Source organism: Cavia porcellus, unplaced genomic scaffold, assembly GCF_034190915.1.
Source record: "Cavia porcellus strain 051 isolate PalLab524CR breed Dunkin Hartley unplaced genomic scaffold, mCavPor4.1 scaffold_27, whole genome shotgun sequence".
Taxonomy (NCBI): Eukaryota; Metazoa; Chordata; class Mammalia; order Rodentia; family Caviidae; genus Cavia; species Cavia porcellus.
Window position 1 is genome coordinate 16,985,393 of NW_026947510.1, and position 16,939 is coordinate 17,002,331.

Consider the following 16,939-nt stretch of genomic DNA (forward strand, 5'->3'; position numbering starts at 1 on the left):
CCAACTATTTATTCCATGGCAGCAAGCAACATTTCGTTTTCCAACTATGATGGAAATACTCACAATACTCCTGGAATACTCACAATAATTTTGTGAAGTACAATGTTAATATTACTGTTCAGTTTTACAGATAAGGTTACAGAAATTCAGAGAAATTAAGTAATATAGAAAAATTCATACCCAAAAAATGTTTTGGATTTTTTTAGGTGGGATTTGAACCCAGAACCACCTGATGTCAATGCCCAAGCTTCCAAGCATTATGCTCTTATTATACATTAAAGTAAGCTTTTCTTAGTAAATTCTTTTCAAATTAATCTTGTTTGCATATTTTAAACCTTTCATGACTTTCCATTGTGTACAGGACAAAACAATAGTGCACTTTAGCCTAGCATAAAACATCCCTTGCTACTGTTTCCCAACTGATCCTTTAAGAATTTAGTTTACTTATATCTATTTATGCATGTTCAATTTTTATTGTACTTTCTTTTGTATCATGCTATTTCTGTTAGCTGTTGACATTTTTCTCTTCTTCAATACACACGCACCCCACTATTTTCAGCTTCATGTGAATTCTTAATGTTCTGCATATTCACAGAAACCTATGCAAATATAATTATGCATTCACAAGTCTAAATAAAACATTCATGGGCTTCGTTTATAGCATTGGAAATACAAATTAAATACTATATTGACATACAGAAAGAGTGAGAAAAGAGAAGAAAGAGAAGAGACAGGGAAGGGAGAGAAAGAAGAGAGATTTCAAGGAATTATGAGAATTAGCTTAGTTGATTATGGGACCATAATCTTCCCATAATCCAAAATTGTCAGGGAAGGCTGCATCTCTGCCACCATGGGTCTGGAGGCAGTGTCGAGACAGATCTCCTTTCTCTGTGGATCTCAGATCATTTTCTTCTTAAAGTCTTCAACTGATTGGACAGGGTCGACCCAAGATCTGCAGAATAATGTGTTTTATTCAAAGTCAGCTCATTTAAATGTTACACATCTAAAATCTACTTCCATAGTAACATTGACACTGGTGTTTGATCAGATATCAGGCCCCATAGCCTCGTCAAATTACTACCTTTCCTAACAGGATATCATTGATGTTTTTCTTATTAATATTTACAATATAACACTTTTACTTATTTGGCCCTGTTTGTTTGTTCGTTCTGAGACAGGGTCTCACGGTGTAGTTCAGGCTGGCCTTGAACTCACTACGTAGCCCAGGCTGGCCTCGAATTCATGGCTGTCCTCCTGCCTCAAACTCCCTGAGTGCTGGGATTATAGGTGTGTGCCAGCCCACATAGTCATATTTTACATAACACTATGATGTACTATAATTTATTCAACCATTTACCAATTTATGAATACTTAATTTCTTCTTGGATTTCTTTGAGTGGGGGTAGAACGGTATAAATAATTCTACACATTGCATCGATTTTCCTAGGCATTTTTGGATTAGTTTCTTAACTTTAGTATCCACTTTTCTACCAACTACGTGTGAGAGAGCTTTCCCTTTTTCCTGGCTAGCAGGAGACTGCAGCTCTAGTTAATAAATGTCAATCTACTAGATGAAATATGCCATGTTACTGTGTTCCTAGGACTACTGGTGAACTCAAGCATTTTTTAATCTTCTATTGAAGCCATTTGGACATTCTTTGGTGAACTACATTTTGAAAGTTGGATTTTGAAAATTGTTCTTTTCCCATTTTTTAATTTCTATGCCTTTTTATTAACTTACAGAATTTAATTCCCAATCTCTTGTGTAGCTTTACAAACATTTATAATGTGTTTTTTCATATTATTTGTGAAATAATGTATCACTATAAATGTTTTTCTTAAAGAACTTTTTATAGTCAAACTGTCTTTGGCTTTATAGCTTCAGATATTCCTATTTTGCTTAAGGATGCCATTTGATTTGTTTAATTTTTTAACAGTTAAATTTTTGATTCCTTTAAAACTTACTTTTGCCTTTCACATGGGATGGGGTCCAACTGTTTCACCTCAAAATGGTTAACGGTTGATGCCAGAAACATTCATCAGAGTTTAATCAAATGTTAATGTAGAGGAAAAAACACTAAGCTATTTTTTCTCCTAAAAATTAAAATATTTTGTTGCCTATCAATGTCACACAGATATTTAGGTCTTTTCCTGGATTCTCTATTCACCTATTTGTCTCATTCCTGTGCTGGTTTGATTAAAGACACATTATAATAAGTTTTATAAACAATAACACATAACTTCCCCAGCTTCAGACACAGATACTCACTATTTGTTCTCTTAAGTCTCTTGAGGATTTATTCTTCCATGCAAGCACCAAATTATTCCACACACTTCCAAAAGTAAAACAAATGAAATAATGTCTCCTGTACCAAAGCAAACACACAGCCTTCTAGGATTCCATGTATAACTGTATTGTATCATCTGTTATTTAGGAGAGACACACCATTTCCTTCCTGATACTGAATCTTCCTATCTCCATAATGTTGCTTATTTGCCAAACAAGTATTATAATATTATGTTTCAAAGTGATCAGGCATCAAGGAAAATTCCCAGTTGGGTCTGGATAAGTCTATTGGATTGATTAAAAAGCACTAAAAAAGATGAAAACTTGGTAACAGGAAATTTTATATTTTAGTAAGTTTCTTTTCTAGATAAAGACATAGTATTTCCCACCTGGTATGATTTCAGAGTGTGAAGAATGCTCTCCCTGAAGTGGAGCACCCAGGTCAAGAGCTTGGTACTAATCTTTCCCGTCTTCTGGGGTGGCTGCGCGCTTGCTCTGGGCTTCACTCCGCTTCCTGAGCTTCCAAGCAAGGTGCCAGCCAAGGTTCCCTGATGTGTCCCTCACCTGCCTGTGCTCGCAGTGCTCCTGGCTTGGCAGCACAGTTTTCAAGCCTTGCACATCTGTAGACCCAGAAGCACTGGTTATTGCAGACGCCAGGGGAGTGAGGCTGGCACCAGCCAGGCCTTGTCCTTGGCACAGCTGCAGGACTGTCTTCCATGTGTTGCTTTCTTTCCTGTTGGTTCAAACCTTTGTGCTGTCCTCTTGCTTCCTGCCCTTTCTCCACCCATGACATAACTCCTGACCACATGTTTTTCTTTGTTGCCAAGAAAGCAGCACAGATGTACTGCTGCTCAGTTAAGCCAGTCTTGGCATGAGAGATTGGAAGATGGACCAGCAGACAGGCTGAGCAGAGCCTGGGCAAAGCTTCCCCTGACCCAGAGGCACAGTGACCCTCAGTTGATTGCTCACACTGTGGCTCAGGCTTGAGAAGAAATGGGAAAGGAATGGATTTGTTAAATCTCTGTCCTTGCCTGTAAAGCTGTGTGGAGATTTTTAAAAATTTTTTAATTAAACAAATTTTTTCCCCATCTGTTACCAAAACCAAGATTCTCCTGGCAGACAGCCTGGGTCAAGATACAGTGGTTAGTTCCATGTTCCTTTTCAAGGCTGACATTTTTCCAACATCTGAAGCCTAGATATTGAACAAATAAATGGCTGTCAATTTACCGAGGGAGAAGAGTCTTCATTTCTCTGATGACCTACGACTAGGACATGAGGCAGGGTCTGAGCTGCCTGTCCTGATTAGCCAAGTTTCCCAGTTCTCAGCTCTTCTGTCCTCTTGGGATGTCTGCAAAAATCCTTTTACTGGATGCAATAGTTAATAAAAAGTTATCACTTGATATCACAAGTTGAGGCTATACTTTCTGTGCATATTTTTGAATAATAGTTGAAAGAGGATCTTCCCTGTGGAAAAACTAGACTGTCTTTATAAAAATAGGCCTCTTCTAATGTCAATTTTCTGCCTGAATAAAAGTGAATGAATATTAAACATGGCTTCAGGCAGCCTTGTCATTGAAATGGAAGATTCTCTGCTATAATAAATAATTTTGCAAAAACACAAATTTTGCTTAAGCAATGATAAGCCCAATTTTTTTTCTTTTGTTAAATGTATTTTCATTCCAGGGTACATACATTTGCAATGTAATGTGTGAACATGAGGTGTTGTTTTTAGAATAAGTCTCATATATTTTGAAAAAGCAGTATAGCCACCTTGCTGTTACAAAGTGGTCCAGTGGCTAAATGGGGAAGAGATGACTCTTCCTTAGTGGGAAGATGGCATATGTCTTGGGAGAAAAGTGAGTCACATTCGGCACTATGAGCCTGTTATTCACTGGAATAACATATTAGGCCTGCTGCAGTATGAGGTGTCCTGTAAAAGGGGCTCTAGACCTGATCAGCTGACTTGGTTTCAAGTAGGTGGTGGCTGCTCCTTGCTAGCTATGTGACCTCCGACAACTTATTTGTGCTCTCTGAGCTGCAGTGGTATCAACCACAAAAGGCCAGGGTCAGAGGAGCTGGGAGTTTTGGCTGCCTGACTTCACACACTGGCATGTCTCGATCAGTCGTGAGGTAAGTAACGTGTTGCTACTGGAAATAAAGACCTGATCTTTGCAGACAGTTTAGGGCTGGAACACAGATATGTTTAGGTCTGTGATGTCGTTCTCCCCAGTTGACCTTCTCATATGATTTCTAGCAGTGAGAGAACAGTGTGAGTTATGGTTACCATATTGGTAGCAACATCAAACTATGTTTAGTATAGTTACCAAAAAAAGATCACCATTAATGTCTCTTATAAATAAGATGAACACCATGTCGCCAAGGATTCAGATGACTAGTTTCATTATTTAAGAGCTTATAGAATGTTTTTGTGGATACTGTTTCCAGTAAGTTTGTGTCATTTGCCTTTCAATGAAATGGGTTTTGTCACTATTTTGTTGTTGCCTGGCACTTCTGAAGAATTAATTCTTAAATATAGTCCAGCGTGTCTGCACTGCTGGGTTGGTTTTCTGTGGAATTTGTTCCCATTAACCACCTTCCGTGCAGTGAAGAGGCTCACACACCTTGAGTGGAGGGGCTGAGAGTTAGATAGTGACTAAATCTGGGCATAGAAATGTGTCCTGGGGTAGAAGAATCTCCAGAATTTGTCCTCTATTTTCCTGATTCTGTTTTTGCTGCTCACTGCTTAGCCATGGAAATGGTAATTTCCTAGGGTTTGAAGATTTTGAATTTCAAATTCCATATTTTTATATTTCAGATTTTCTTTGCCTCAAGAAATCTTAGCAAAGGCATGAGATATTGAGTTAAGCCGTCATGACTCTCTGCCTTCCCCTCCTGTCAGCAAACACACACCAAAAGAAACAGCAGTAAATGATTAAATGTTTAAGGACCAGCAGATGACAATGGGCAGCATAGCAAGGACTCAGCCCATTACTGTCTAGGGCTTATTTATTGCTTACTCAGTGCTTGGCAGGGTACTTATTTTACATACAAGAATTTCACTTAGTTCTTGTGACATCTCTATGAGGTAATACTGAAATCTGTATTTTGTGAGAAGGCTGAAGTCTTCCACCCAAGTGGCAGCATTTGGCTGAGCTTTGCACTCGGGCAGTCTGGCTCCTGGGCAGTCCTCTACACCATGTCATGAGTACCCTAAGCTGACTGAGTTTAGGACAGCTACTTTCACATAGCTGTCTTCTGCAGCTCTTGCTGTCCCAGTGGCGTATCTGAGAACCAGGGATCAGTGAGAGTAAATAAGTGACCAGGACCACTTGGCTGGAAATGCAACCACAAATACACTTTCCTCTTCTATTGTTTTCATGGAGTCCAGGGATCTGATGCAAATGAATGTGAAATACTTCTGGACTTTTGTCGCCCCCTGAAAAGATCATATGTCCTAAATCATTGAAGTTTTCATTCTTCTGTAGTGTGGGATCCTGGTCTAGTGCTTATTACTGCTGGGATTTCACCAAGCTCAGGTTTTGAGTATCTGCAGAAGGTTCCCTTTCATTAACTCCCAAGTAGAAGAGATGAGGACTTTAGCTCTCAGGCTCCACCCCCTCCATCTGGAGCCAATCACAGTGAAGCCTGACAGTGGTTCCTCCCTCTGCTTCATTCTCCCATGCAAAATACCTCTTCATATTAAGGGAAGGGATTAATAAGTTAATTAATTGTATGTTTTACCTGGCTTTTCTCTTTTCAATTCCATTTTGCATTGATCAGTAGCCCAAGCCTTTTTGAGGGCTCAGAGTTCTTTGCTACACAAGGTTTGTGAAAATACAACTTTTCAGAAAAGCAATCCAACTAAAGAGTTACAGTAACTTCTAATGACAGTTCTCAGTGGGAGACATTTATACAACTTATACGAATTTAATTTTTAGAATTGTTAGAGAAATGAAGCTGTATTCTCTATTGTTCTTCCTGGAGTTTGTCATTGATTGACACTCATTGTTCACTAGGAAAAACATCTACCCTGAAGTGGCAGCTCACCCCTCTGGGGGCTAGATTTCAAATATTTTCAGAATGAAATAAACTCAGGGTAGACAAGTAAACAGACTGAAATAAAGTGCCAGTAAGTGACAAAAGTCTGTGAATAAAAAAACATGTATTTTCTTCAGTTAGAAATATATAGGCACGAGCTAGCTAGAAACTATTTAAAACTTAAGATCCAAATTAGAAGCAGGATATTCTGGGAGGAAAACTAAGGATCAGAACCAGGTAAGGTCAGTAATCTGGGATCATTAATTATATGAACAAATAACTTTCTGTCATTAAGATCCTTTGAGAGTATGCAACTTTTATATAAAATAATTGCTCTACATACTTTTTGGGTTTTTGTTTTGTTTGGTTTGGTATTGGGAATTGAACTCATGACCTTGTACTTGCCAGGCAAGTGCTGTGCTGCTGAGCCGTGTCCCTGGCCCGCTGCTACTCATACTCTTAATTTTATCTTTTCAAGAGAAAATCTAACTGTGTCTAGTATGTATACACTTTTAAAAACTCAGAGTCATTATTAACTCTTTATCAGTAATTTAATTAAAATTATTTCTCTGAAACATGATTCAAAGAAATAACATTTATTTAAAATGAGTATTTGAGTGATACCTTTTCTGTGGAGATGCTAGCTGAAGCATTACTGTATAGCATCGAAGGACTGCAGGGAGAGAGAGAACAGTGGCTGCACCAGCAAACTAGCCCAGTCTGGGAACCGGCGACACACATGAGCTGCCGCCCGTCTGGGAACAACCGGACCCCAGCCCCTTCTGGTGCATCATGGGCTGGCAAACCAGAAGTACCAAAACCCGTCTGCTGCCTGCTTTTCCACCCCATAAGCAACCAGCTTATCCAAAGAAACACAGGCTGTGATGATAGTTATGGAGCTGAAATACAATTGGAAGCTTGTGGTGCTTTGATATTTCACTAACACTGCAGGTCTGGGGCCAGCGGTCTGATCATAGGTTCAGAGGACAGAGGTATGCAGTGTGGTATCTAGGGGGGGGTATCTCCCTTCTGAGGGTTACAACCGTTGTTGATTTCCTGTGGTCTTGTTTTGAGGTCTTAATATCATTTCCATTGTTTTGTTGGGTTGGGTTTTATTCTCCCTTGTTTTGTTTGATTCTGTTAAACCCAATGGCAGAAAAAGCTATTTCAAAAGTAGCAAGATATATTATGATAGCAACTTTGGATTTACTATTGGCTTGTTTTGAAATCCTTTATTGCACTGATTATTTTGTTTTTATTGTTTCTATTCTATTCTGTTCTGTTTGATTTTTACTATGTCCCAAGTTATCTGCAACTATTTTGAAGACATCAAAAGGCATTATGGTAACTATTGTTGATTTTGTAATGTTTTGAAGTCCTGTATCTTTTACACTGCTTTGTTTTGATTGTTCTTATTCTGTTTTATCCTCTTTAAAAACAAAACATTTGTGTGTGTGTTGTGTGTGTGTGTGTGTGTGTGTGTGTGTGTGTGTGTGTGTGTGAGATTGAACATGTTGCATTGTACCTTACTTGTAAGTTAGGTATTAAACTCTATTTTAAGATGGGAAATTAGTCATAGTCAGTTGAATGGACTTAGTACTTGAGTTGTTGTATGACAGTACAAGACACTGTGTGTTCCTAAGATGGTCCTATGTGAGTGTGGTTGAAAGAAAAACAAAAAGAGCCTCATTGTGATCATCTTCATGACCCTCTGACCATTCTATCTGTCATTGTGTCTGGCTGTCTATCCTCCAACCCCTTACTACTCAGAATTGAAGAAAGGACCATTTGCCTTAGGTAAATGCAGATCATAGAATTTTAACCTCTCATCATGGTAAGGAAATAACATGTGAATATACATGCAGTAGGATAATAAGGCCTTCCAGTTACACAGCCCATCTCAGCCCAGTTCAGTTTGCTTTGGCATCGTAGCATCAGCGGTATAATCCAGCACTGATCTCTGTTTGAGCATTCAGTATATACCCAAGCATTATTCCTTACAAGGCAAAGCATACCTAATACTCATTTCTCTCACATGATAAGAATATATGCAATGTTTTATAGGATCATTATATGTTTTGCCCAACCCGGATTTGCTTAATATTAACCAAGACACTGTTTTGTTTTCACCTTGATGTTCATCTATTAGCTATGATTCTTTGAGCCACCAGCGTTTATGATTCTTCTATGAGTCATCATGGATTTGTCTTGTAATCTGTCCTTGGATGGTATTACAGTGTTTTCGGTTATCATATATTCTGTATTTTCTGAAGAAAGCTGTTGCTTCTTTTTAAGTCCTAAATTATCTCTGTCTGTCTTAGATATCCCAGCATGATTTAGTTTACAAGGCCATTTGACCAGAATCTTACTTCTGCATCTAGTGTGCCCTGTGAGTTTAATATCCCTAGATTTTAGTCTTCTCACCATTCTGGCAAAGAGTATCCTAAATATCTCTGACATACTGTATCTTCCAATCTAAAATTCTATTATTTTGGGGTCTAGTTCACATCCTTTATGATTCCACAGTCTTTCCTTACATTTCCTAATTACAAGCATGTCCAACCTGCAGGTTGCAGGTTGGGCCGCCCAGTGTTGTAATATTTAAAAAGGAAGTTTCGATACCTCTACAGATTAACTATATTAAATATTTTATATGCAGCCCAAGGCAGTTCCTCTTCATTCACTGTGTCCCAGGCAAACCAAAAAATTGGACACTGATGTTGTCATTTGGAGATCTTTAAAAATATCAGATGCTCAGTTCCCTCTCCAGACCAATTAAATCTAGGGGTGGAGTCTAAGAATCATACCTTTTCCAAAGCTCTAAAGTTGATGCTAATATACAAGCAGAATCAGGAAAAGCTAGTGTTTACTAAAGCATCTTGGTTTTATCTTTGGCCTCTCAATTGGCCATTATTAAAATAACCAGGACAGAGATAGACAGACAGACCACAGAGAACAAGAAACAGAGACAGAGAGGGAAACAAAAAGGGAGGTAGAGAAAGAGGAAGGGGGGGGGAGAAAAAGAGAGTGATTTTCTGTCTTTATAGAAGCAAGAGGGGAAGGAGAGAGGAGTGTAATAGGAAGGGAGCCAGTAGCAGAGGAGATAACGTTGCTTGGGAAAATATTATGAAGGAGTAATTATTTTCTGTGTAAAGAATATAAACATTCACAAGCTTGACTGGTTGAGTTCTAGGATACCCAAGAAAAAGTGTCTGGTTTCCATTTGAAATACTATTTTTAAAAATCTTTTTCTAGTAAGTCTTCTCCATGAAAATATACCTCCGATTATATAAGGTGCAGTAGCGGGTATGTAAGGTGCTTTATGATCATGCTGTGGGTCCGTGTTGCTGAGTGGAGCTCTTTCCTCCTGGACACCCCATCCCTAACCATTCCCTGCCCTTCCCCTCCTGTCCTCAGCCATTCTGCTTCTTTGGAAAGCCATCTATGGCACTGAACTGGAATCTATGATTCCATGCTTTTTCCTCTTTACTATGAAAGTTTTACCTGTATGCCAGTAGCAGTGAATATATGCTCAGTGGTGAGACCACCATGAAATTCTACAACTGTAGTTGATAATGGCAATGAAGGTTGAGTTAAGACAGATGTGGTTTGAGTGACTGGAGGCCAGCACAGTAGAAGGAGTACTGGCTTATGGGGACTCTCCTTGTGGAAAAGAGCCTCACTCTGCAGCTAAGTGATTTGATCCTGCCAGTCTTTTAACCACTAAGTGTTCTCTGTTTTTTTTTTTTTTTTTTTTGTTTTTTTTTTTTGTCTTTTTCCTTTTTATCAGTACCGGGGATCGAACTCACGACAGCCTGCTTCCAAGGCAGGCGCTTATGCCGCTGAGCTAAACCTCCAGCCCTGTGTTCTCTGTTTTAAAGACAGTGGGATGAGGGACTGTGACTTGACCTTCTCTTGGGTCCCTTTCAGCTATCAGGCTTTATAGTTTTAAGCTCCTGGGCCACTAGCTGCTTTTATTTTGGCTGACAAATGGACAGTGTCTTATTTTCTTCTTGAGGTGATTTTGAGGTTTGTAAGACTTCAACAAGATGTTCACCTGCAGGGCAGGGCACAACCTGGCCTTCCCATAGCAGAATGAAACCAGAGTGCCTGAGAAGCCCCAGACAGATGACTACATCCTGTTTAATTGTTAAGTTTAATTTCATATAACCTTTTATAGCTGCAAGAAGACTGTGTTTTTATATGCCCTCCTAATTAGATGTCTATTTATTATTTTTAATTTTTCTAGGATTGTTCCCTTGGACACTTGGCTTAATGTCTCCGATGAACACAATGCTTTCTGCAGCAGGAAATATTGACTGTGGGGTGAGTGAGACAACTCCATAATCGACATGTTTATATGAACAATGTGTCTGTCGGGATCCTGAGAAGTTAATATATTTTTGCTTTAAGTAATTACAGCTTCCCTAGGAGAATATTTATAGGTTTCCGTGGGCCATGCATCTCTGGCTGTGTCAGATAGGCACAATTGTGTCTTTAAAAATCAGGAAGCTAATTCTCTTTGATAGCTTCATAATAAATGTTCACTCTTATAAGCTCTAACATTAGATATAAATTGACACTTGAATATAAAATAGGCTTTTAAGAATCTGTCGTCTTATGGGACTAGCATCTGTTTTGTCATATATAAATACAGGTACATAAAAGATTCATATAGCAATGTGAATGCTCGTGGCAGAGGGGTCACAGACACTGAAAAATCTTGGTTTGCAGCCACACAAACTCATCAGCTTTCCACTGTTTCTTGTCAAGCTCCCATGGAGCCTCTGTGGGAGCCAGATTGCCCAGAACATACAGTTCAACCAGGCCAACAGCCCATGCAGAGAAGTTACTGGTAACACAGATGTGTGTTGTCACCATCAAGAGGCACATGGACTCTCTGCTGTTTTCCCAGTAGGAAGGCTCTAAAACAAGAGAATCAACTTAGCATGAGACATCGAATCTGCTCATGGAAAGATAAGGTGTTGTATATTAAAATAACATGCTCTTCACTCCCTGCTCTTTGCAGGAGGTCTACTCATGCACCAAAAGGTGTTTTAAAGTGTGCTGTCAAACAAGAGGACATTACTATGTAGTGACATTTAACCACAGTCTTAGCCAGCCCTTCTTCAAGTGATCAGACTGTGTTCCTCTTGATTCATTTCTGTGATTTTATTGACAAACAGATTTATGCACCAAGATACTAAAACTCAGTCATTCACTCAGCAAACACTTGGTTACCAATTGTTCTGTTCATGTTACAGGTTTATTTCAGATGCAGGGCTCTCTTGAGCCTGTATTCTAAGGGAGACACAGAATCAATAAACAAATGGAGGAAGGCGGATAGCTTAGTAGTAGAGTGCTTGTGTGTATGCTCAATGTCTTGGGTTCAATCCCCAACACTGCAAAGAAAGTGAAAATTGTGGTATGTCAGTTAGCAATAAATGCAGTGGAGTAAAATAAAGTTAGAAAGGACAATAAGGTATGCTGTGATACAGTGCTATTTTACTTGGGGCAGTCAGAGAAAGCATCACTGAGTGGATAATATTTGGGCAGTGAATTAACAGAAGGAGCAAGCAAGTGCATCCATTGGAGGAAAAATGATGAGGGGTTTGTTAGTAGCAAAGGTATAGCAGTGACAGGTTCTCTTGAACTACTTTGGAAGTAGATCTGATACCCAGATTGGACATGGGGTATGAGTGAAAAGTGACTTGATAACTCCAAAGTCTTTGGCTTGAACAACTGAAGGATGGTCTTGTCATTTCTTGGCAGAGAGATTAAAAAACAACTTTAGAGAGGGCAGAATTAGGAACTGTATTTTAGATCTGGGAAGTCTAAAACTTTTTTTGACATCCAAATGTAGAAATCAAGTGGGTAGTTGAGTATTAAAGTCTGGAGGTCAAGGGCAAGTTCTGTGACGAAGACACATTTAAAGTTCTCAGTTCTTAGATGGTTTTCATGGCTGAGGCTGGATGTGATCATGGGAGGGAACGATTTTCCACCAATGCACATCTTCAGTTTAGAAATTCTTAAATTGGAAGAGGTGGGTTCCATGCTCTGGTATTTTATTTAAAGCCTCCCCAGATGAATCATATTTGCACACAGATTAAGTACATCTGAGTGAGGGACTCAGGGTGGTTAAAGACGAGTAAGTCATGTGACACAGCCTGGGGCACACTAGCATTTAGTGGTCACTTTTGATCAGTTTCCCTATAAATTTGAGCAGAGAAAAGGGAGTTAGCTGGAGGGGGAGTCAGGGGTAAGAAATGCTTATTTTCAAAATGAGAAAAAGTGGCGTATTTGCACTCTCTTGGCTTTCATTTTTTTTGTTTCTTTGGGTTTTTTGTTTTATTTTGTTTTGGTTTTTGAGGCAGGTTTTGCTATGAGGCTCAGGATGGCCTTGAATTCATAGTTTCTCCTGCTCAACCTTTCAGGAGTGAAGGATTATGGGTGATAATCCTCCCAATGATATGCTCTTGGGAAAAATCCAGTACAGGGAGAAAATGATACAATAAATTACATTAGATAAGAGACAAGGGGACCACATGCACAGTGGCTGGTTCTCCAGCAGAGAGCCTGGCTCATTGCTCCTGGTTAGTGCTTACTTAGCAGGTGCTTGATGACATTGTCTAAAGGATCTATTTCCTTGGAGGAAGAAGAAGCAGGGTCTTCAGTTAAAAGAGGGGTTGGGAAGGGACAACTAGAGGTTTGAGGAGAGAGCACAGTAGGAATGATATTGTTATGATTTCCATGTTGACTCTCTCCTCAAAAGTCCATCTGTTACAAGCTTGGTCCCCAATGTGACATTTTTAGGAAGTAATGAGATATTTGAGGGGTAGGTCCTGGTTGGCGGTCCTTAGATCATTGGCAGGTATCCTAAAAACAGGTTAGTGGAACCTCAGCCTCATTACAGAAGCTGATTTCACTTTGAACATTTGTATGCATTCTTTCACTTATGATTATGAAATGAATATATTAGTGTATAATCTAAAAACAATTAGTGATTTTTAGAATAAATCTTAGTAATCTGTCTCTGGTAAAGTAATAAATTGCCAAAGACAGAAATAAACCATCCTGAGCACGTTCTAAATATTTATGCCGCTTTGCAACCACAGTGCTTTGGGGAAGTGATGGCAAACAACATAATATATGTCTCTGCCTAATTTCGTAAATCACTTTCATTTCCCTAAATTGCTGGGAAGGGATTCACGGTGGATAAGAAATTTTTCAAAAATCTAATTGATAAAATTGTTTTATGTAAGACTGATGTTAGAGTACTAAAATGCTCGACATTGATAAAATTTTGTCTGCTACTCATCAAAAATGCTAAATGTGCAAAGGGACCTCTCAATCCCTCATGGATTTGCTACCCAAAGCTTGGATTCCCTGATTATCTTCTTATAAATTTTGACATTTTTTAATTTGTGGGAAACTATGCTTGTCAATTGGAAATCTACAGTGGGCCCAACAGACCAAGCCCATTTAAGAGGAGTTTAATTACGGTAACTGTACTTTGGTTGCAGGAGGCCCTGTAACCAATTAACTAAATTGTTAGCAACTGACTGGTTGATTGACTAAGTGGTAGCCAATTAACTTGTTTTCTATGTACGCCTGGCTTCCGTTTTTCTATACGTTCTTTCAATAGCATTGTTGACCTGACTTCTCAGAAACTGCTCTGGTTCTAGAAATTATTCAATTCACAAGTCCTGTTTTGCTTTGTTTTCTTCTTCTTTGCTTATATTAAACTCTAAATTTAACTGATCTAAAGAATTTTTCTTTTAGCAGCATCATCAAAGTTAAAGCTTTGAATAAATTTATGAACAGTGAAAACGTATAAAAAACCCTGATTGTTAGCTTTGTGAGTTCCTGGTCAGAAAGATATGAATGTACTTTTTCATATATTTTTCAACTTTGCGAATGCATAGCCTCAGAAGATAATGGAGTATTCAATGCTGTTTCTTTGTATGAGATTATGCTAAAAGCACTTACTATTGGCAGAGTATTAAGCCCATACACACCAATACTAAGTCTCTTACCTTCAGTCTTTCTTAGTGTGGTGCCCAAATGAGCCTCGTTAGCAGCTCTGGGTTCAAATATACTGACTGTACTTGAACCTCCACCTTGATACTATAGTTAATTACAAGTCTTTAACAAAAGTAGTCAGATATGTATCTGCATATAGCAGATTCTTGTTTGAAATTTGGTAAAACAGAACTACAGACTGTTCTCTATTTTTGCACAGAAAGCATTCTTGAAAATGTAAAAAGTCAAATGCAGGAAAATTGAAAAATAGATTTAAGTGTTCCAAGCGATTTCTATTTTCATAAAGAAAAAAATCAAATCCCTAATGGCATTTCCCGTATAATCTTCAGTGAACTAGTTTTAATTTCAGGATGTGTTCTTCAATTTTGTTATTTCCCCATAATTAAACATGTTATTTTCAAGGCGGGTTCAAGTGAAGCTAGAAACATGCTGTTTTGTAAAACAGTCTAAGCTTATTCTCAGTAGGATCAGAGCTTTTGCTTTTCTGTTCTGTATTTTTATACTGTAATCCATGGAAAATGTGAATCACATTCACATGCTCACCCATACGGCGGTAAACAGGTGAAGACTGTGATACGCCAAACCTGAGCCCTTGACCTGCAGACACCGCCATGGACCAACGACGCCCTGGTATAGCGCAGAAGATTGCTGTCAGGGGTTATGTGACAACAAGACACAGCACCCCAAGAAAAGATTATGCTTCAGAAGGAGACCCTATGTAGAGGAAGGGAAAGGTAGAAAAGGAAACAGGACACAGTGGCTGATGGGGGATGGTGGAAGAGTGTGCAAGGTTCTCAGTTTATTTTTCATGTTTGTTAAATTAACAGTGCTTGGAAGCATGACTCAGTATCCCCTTACATTTGAGGTATGTTTTATTCGGCACAGCACTGGGTAACAACTGTTATCCTTTTTGTTAATATGTGTTTGTCTGTGGATTATTTGGTTACTTTTTGCAATAGGGAAACCAAAGGTTGCAATAGTTGAACAGAAATAAAAGCTGGATTTAAATCTTTATTCACCATTTTTTAAGCATTTTTCTTTTCACTACTGGGGATTGAGCCCAGGGCCTTTACACTGAGCTGTATCCCCAGCCCTACTTTTTTTTTTTTTTTTTTTTTTTTTTTTTGAGATAAGTTCTCATGGAGTCACTTAGGTGCCCAAGCTAGGCTTTAACTTGCACTCTATCTGCCTCAGCCTCCCAGAGTGCTAAGATTACCGTGGGCACCAGCATGTCTAGTTTAAGCATATTTATAAATACCGCCCTTTGTAAGGTACCATACGGGATGAAAAATGTGATTCCTTCTGAAAATGGATTACACATAAAAAAAAATGTAGCCAAAGCCATAATGAACCAATTAATTGGGAAATAATTCATATGATCTTGGGCAGAGATGAGGAGACAAAGTGACTGTTAATTATAGTGGGAGCGCTTACATTTTTACAATGAATTTCACTTCCTCTTTAACCCAGAATGTTTTGCATAATAGGAGTAGTTACTTCCAGTCATGCTCTATTAAAAAAAAAAGAATTAAAGAACGATGCAGATATATTGAGTTGTGATCATTTCAAGAGCCAGCCAAATAGTACAGCCTTTCACAAGGATGCTTCAGTTAGGAATGGGTTCCTTATATGACAGTGGTCCAAAAGACTGTAATGGGGCTGAAAAGCGACTGTTGCTCAAGGGTGTTGTAGTTGTTCCAGCATCCAACACAGTGCATTATGTGTTTGTAGTCATTCTGGTGTAAGTAAATCTATTCTGCTGCAGATATGTAAAAGTGAAACACAATCAATTACGTTAGTCCATGTACCTACTATTGTTATTGTTGAGTACACTCCTTCTGTATATAGAAAAGTGTACTGTAAAATAGTATGCTATGTTTTACCAGAGGCAACCTCAAATAGCTCATGTTTACCATGATTCTTATTACATCAATAGACCACAGGGAGTGACTGACTCAGACCACCCATAAGTCTTGTGCAAGCCCACATCTTATGATCTTTGCCCAACAGCAAAATCACCTAAAGAGGGAAAGAGGCTACCTGGGATATCACTATACTTGCTGCTCAGTTTTGCTGAGTTTAAAACTGCTCGAAAAAAGTCAGTACAATTATCTTAGCTATCTTGTATGTGTGTGCATATGTATATATGTATATATATATGTGTGTGTGTGTGTGTGTATACATTTCCCCCCTTCCTTTTGAAATCTTGTATCATTTTGATTGCTCTGTTTTGCTTTCTTTTAATCTCTTTAAAATAAAAAAGGTTAAAAAAATAAACAAGAAAGTTTTTTAAAAGTCTATGGATGTTTTTCTTTTGCACACAGCATGCAACAATCAATTGCAAAAAGCTTTTTAAAATTATATATATATATATATATATATATAGAGAGAGAGAGAGAGAGACAAGATTTTGCTGCATAATTCTGGTCTAGTACTCTCCCTTTAGATGTGGCCAATGTATAATAATGTGTGCAGTACTGTAATTTCATACGAAATACTCTCCATCTCCTAAATTTCCTCTGTGCTCCTCTTGCTACTAAATCCTAGCAACCATAGGTCTTTAACTGTCTC

The 16,939-nt window shown here is 38.5% G+C and overlaps 1 protein-coding gene across 1 annotated transcript in view; it reads left to right on the forward strand.

Annotated features, from left to right (window-relative positions):
• Kiaa1217 (KIAA1217 ortholog) overlaps positions 1 to 16,939 on the forward strand; it is a 728,606-nt gene that overhangs the window by 130,373 nt on the left and 581,294 nt on the right. Inside the window, exon 2 of the mRNA XM_063238539.1 lies at positions 10,575 to 10,651. The gene's annotated coding sequence lies outside the window, so the exon portion shown is untranslated. The remainder of the gene's footprint in view (positions 1 to 10,574; positions 10,652 to 16,939) is intronic.